A 5,050-nucleotide genomic window follows, 5' to 3' on the forward strand; every position below is an offset into this window, starting at 1 on the left:
ATGAAATTCCTCTTACCTGTGATTAGTTTCAGAAGGAGCATATGCCGCAAATCAGGATGATAACATAGAGTGTGTTCTGGATGACTCCTTGAAAAGGTTATTTCTCAAATACTGAGACTGAATAAGGAGCAGTCAGTTTTCCACCTCTGATTATTGTATCTTAAATGACCACTGTGCTGCTGCAGCCACTGATGGACATCACAGGAACAGCTTTAGGAAAAAACCAACATATGGAGCTGCGAAATGCAGCCCTGTGGTTCTGTAGGCTCTGGACCTACCCTACCTCTGAAATGTTTGTTTTTATATTTGGTGCTATGTGAGTTTAGACTTTTCCCTCAGTATACCTGAAAGTATCCTCACTCTTAGACTTGAAATATCTCAAATCTAAATGGAAAAAAGTGAATGAATAGAATTATGCCAAATTTATAGATGAGTAAACTGAGCTTATTGTTGCTGTTAGGTGCCCTCGAGTTCATTCTAACTCATGGCAACCCCATGGGTTGCAGAGTAGAGCCACTCCATAAGGTTTTCTTACCTTTAAACTTTAAAGAAGCAGATTGCCAGAACTTTTCTTCTATGGTATCTCTGAGTAGATTTGAACCACCAGCATTTAGCAGTCAAGTGCAAACCATTTGTGCCACCAAAGAACCTTTAAACTAAACTTAGAAAGCTGAAATAAATATTCAAAGTCCACACAGCTATTACAGAGAAGAGATAGAATCCAAACCCAGGTGTTCTGACTCCAAATTTTCACCCTTAACAATTATAATCTCTGGAGTCCTTCTATTCAAAGAACTTAGGTTTTCTGAATCAGTATTATTTATTTCACTCAAGCATATTCCAACAGCTTAAGCCCAAAGCAGGTGAAACATTAATGAAAAGAAGATATTCTAGAGATGAGTTTCCTCAAAGCGCCCATTATGTCCTTGTTCCTTAGACTGTAGATGACGGCGTTCAGCATGGATGTGACCACCGTGTACATCACTGATGCAATTGCACTCTTCCTAGAGGGTAGAGTAGCTGCAGAGCTAAGGTACACCCCAAAACCTGTCCCGTAGAACAAGGAAACAACTGAGAGGTGAGATCCACAGGTAGAAAAAGCTTTGTACATTCCACCTGTTGATCCATTTTCAGGAGGGAAGAGACAATTTGTATGTAGGAGAAAATAATCCCAAGGAAGAGTCCACCACCCAAGATACTAGTCATAAAATATAGCAGGATGTTATTAAAGAGGGTATCAGAACAGGCAAGCTTGAGGACCTGAGGAAGTTCGCAGAAAAACTGGGGGATTTCCAGGTCTATGCAGAAGGACAGATGCAGCACCATCAGACTGTGGAGCAAGGCATTCACGATGCTAATGACCAAGGAGAATAGAATCAGCAGGCCACAGAGGTGGGGGTTTACGATGGTTGTATACCTCAGAGGGTGACAAATGGCCACATAACGGTCATAGGCCATTACTGCAAGGAGACAATTATCCAAACAAGCAAAAACCAGGACAAAGCAGATCTGGGTGAGGCAGCCTGTGTAACTGATGGATTTGCTCTGTGTGAATGTTCACCAGCATCTTGGGAGTCATGGTGGTGCTGAAACAGATGTCAGTGAAGGACAGATTGGAGAGAAAGAAGTACATGGGGGTGTGAAGGTGGGAGTCTGAGCTGATGGCCAGGATGATGAGTAGGTTCCCAGCCACAGTGATCAGGTATAAGGTCAGGAACATTCCAAAAAGAAGGGGCTGAAGTTCTGGATTCTCTGAAAAGCCCAGGAGGAGGAATTCTGCTAAGCCTGTTTGGTTTTCTGATTCCATGTTTGTTGATGATTCTGGTAGAAAGAATAGAGACGAGATATACAACAGATGTACAAAGGTCCCTTATTTTACAGAAACACTGTAATCTATAATGTCACATGAAATTAATATTATAAATCATTACTGTGGTTCTCTCTTTGTTTCTCTCTCCTCCTCCTCTTCTTTCTCCTCTATCCTTTTCTCTCTCCTTCTCTGTTCTCTTTCCTCCTACGCTCTCATTTCTCTCTGTCCTCCTTTCACCTGCTCTACCACATCTTTTCCAGTTATGTTTAAGTACCTACTCTTTTTACACATTTGCCAACTAACATGAATATAATATCAGCGGTACATATTTTTTTCTTAAGAGTTTTCTGAACTCTGAAAATTAGCAGGAAAATCAAAATCATATGATATTAAATGTGTATTTTACAGGAGTGGTTCTTGAACTTCCTTGCATCAGAGCGAGGTGGTGAGTTGCTAAAATGCCGATTGCTGAGCATCAATTTCAGAGTATCAGATCGAGAAGATAGGGCATTAGGCCTCCAAAGTGTGCCTCTATAACAAATTTCCAAATGCTGCAGCTGCTCACCTGGGAACCACACACTGAGGACCAATATTCTAGAACACAGAGTTGGAGCAGACCTGGTGCAGTCCCTGAGGAGGTAATGACCTGGCTCATCAACGCACTACAAAGTGGATCAGGAGTTCAAGTCCATGACTCAGCCCTTTTTCGATGGGTCTTCACAATTTGTCCTTTTAGTTCTGCACTTTCATTTCAACATTGCATTCTTTGCATCCTCATCACAAAACACTTGCCTAATCGTTCTAACTAATAATAGTATTAGCAGGAGTCCTTGGTTGGCACAAATGGTTAGGCAGCTAAGGAAAATGTTGGAGGTTCAAGTCTACCCAGTGACACCTCAGAAGAAAGGCCTGGTGATCTACTTCTGAAAAAGCAGCCATTGAAAACTCTATGGAGCTCAGTTCTACTCTGACACACGTGGAGTCGCCATAAGTTGGAATTGATTCGATGGCAACTGATTTGGTTTTTGATTTGATTAACAGATATTATAGTAACAAATACAATACCTATTATAAACTTCTACAACTATGTCACTAACACAGAGCTCTGAGTATTAGCATATAAAATTCTCGTTATTTGTATGAACTCCTTTTATTCTCTCTACCGATCTGTGACTTAGGTGCTTCTATCATCCTTCATTTTACCCATGATCTCAAGTAGGTAACATGAGGTTAACTTATGGATACAAGATACAAGATCTTCTTGTAAGAACTGGTGAAAGCATTTGAACTTAGAATGTCAGATCAGAGTGGACCTCTTACCACCACGTGATATGACCTTTGAGTAGGACAGGATCAGGCACTAGAAGGGTCAACAGATTCCATTGCTTGCCTCTTGAAAACTTCCATGTGAGTACAAAACCAAGTGTTTCCCTAGTCTTCAAAGTCACCTACTCTCTGACCACAGAGGTAGTATCTAGCAGGTGACATTATCAAAGCAGGACCCACAGTCAAGACTTGAGGTCAGTATTGGAGTATGGTCCCTAAAATCTCAAGCTGTTGTGGCTATTATGTCAATAAGATTCTCTTTTCTCACAATACTCAAAATTACATGTAGCACTTATTTTTCCCCCTAAAACAGAGGAATGGGAGGAAGAATGAAATGCATGAGGTCTTTGAATCACTAAAGAAAAGATAAATAATTTGTTGGTGTATCCTAAATGGAATTTTAGGTAGGAAAGACACAATCTAACAACACAGGCATTCTGTCAGGCATGGCCCCACAGTAGTAGATAGAGGGGGAGTAGAAGTTTGCCAAGTCAGCCTTAGGAGGGAAAAAGGAACTTGAGCAAAGTACATCTGGACACCTCAAACACCTTTATAGTTTCGGGACTAAACATTTAATCAAAACAAATTGTCTAGTAAGGAGCCTGGCATCTGTTGAGTGTTAGGAGACTTATCAGTTAAGGTGTGAAGTACTTGTGATTTAAGATGACCATTTCAATTGGACAAGATAATAAAGCCTTAGTTTTAAAAATTCCTTATGTTATACATACCATACACAGGCAAAGTAGGAAATAAACACACATGCTCTTTTCTGTTTAACTACCTCTTATATTTGTTCATGAAAAGCAATAGAAAAAAAACCATACGATTTTAAATTTGAAGAGCCATAACTAATCTTCATTAATAAATTATTACTTTTCCTTTTCTTTACTCACTTCCTAGGTATCTTACTAAAATCTGTCCCTCCCTTCCTTCCTACCTTTTTGTGGCAGATTATGGAAATAATTTATCCCTTTCTACTTAGGAGCTTGATTCATTCCCTATTCCTTTCATGTTTTGACTCATTGTCTCCATTGTACAATTAGCAGATAATGTTACAAAAAGAAATCTTGAGAATCAATCATGAAAAGTCACATCCTCCTTTCTTTTGTTTCTGGTTAAGCCCATCAAAGCCTGAGTCTGTGCGGCGCGGCGCACTGGAGGGAGAAATCCCCAGGAGGAAGTGACTGGTCTTGGAGCTGGGAGAGCAGCATCCCAGCCCGGGAGCTGTCCCGCTGGGATCTTGGTGAAAGCGGGCGGGGTGAGAGCACATTCCCCTGAATAGACCCCGGGGGCGGGCCCAGCTGTTCGTGAGGGCCACGCCCACTCAGTTCATGTGAGCAGTGCGGCGCACCGGAGGGAGAAATCCCCGGGAGGAAGTGACTGATTTTGGAGCGGAGAGAGTAGCGGACCAGCGGAGGAGCCATCCTGCTGGGAGTCTGGCGGACGGGGGCGGAGCGTGAACGCGGGGATCAGCTCTGTATTTTGTGGTGCTACACGCCTAGCTCTCTGATCCCTCTCCCACCCTCCCCAGGCGGCTCCATTAACATCTGAATACCCTGAGCCAGAAGGAGAATTCAGATAGGGATCTGACTGCATTTTTTTTTTAGCTGATTACCTGGAAAATCTAGTTTCCCAGTGATGGCTTGGAGACAGCAGTCCATATCAAACCACGTAAAGAAACAGACCATGACAGCTTCTCCAACCCCCCAAACAAAAGAATCAAAATCTTTCCCAAATGAAGATACAATCCTGGAATTATCAGATACAGAATATAAAAAACTAATTTACAGAATGCTTAAAGATATCACAAATGAAATTAGGATAGCTGCAGAAAAAGCCAAGGAACACACTGATAAAACTGTTGAAGAACTCAAAAAGGTTATTCAAGAACATAGTGGAAAAATTAATAAGTTG

General features: G+C 41.5%; 1 pseudogene; it reads right to left on the reverse strand.

Moving 5' to 3' along the window:
- Positions 1-871: 871 nt before the first annotated feature.
- Positions 872-1,807, reverse strand: LOC126071185 (olfactory receptor 7G3-like; annotated as a pseudogene).
- Between the last annotated feature and the right edge of the window lie 3,243 nt (positions 1,808-5,050).

Source organism: Elephas maximus, chromosome 3, assembly GCF_024166365.1.
Source record: "Elephas maximus indicus isolate mEleMax1 chromosome 3, mEleMax1 primary haplotype, whole genome shotgun sequence".
Classification (NCBI taxonomy): Eukaryota; Metazoa; Chordata; class Mammalia; order Proboscidea; family Elephantidae; genus Elephas; species Elephas maximus.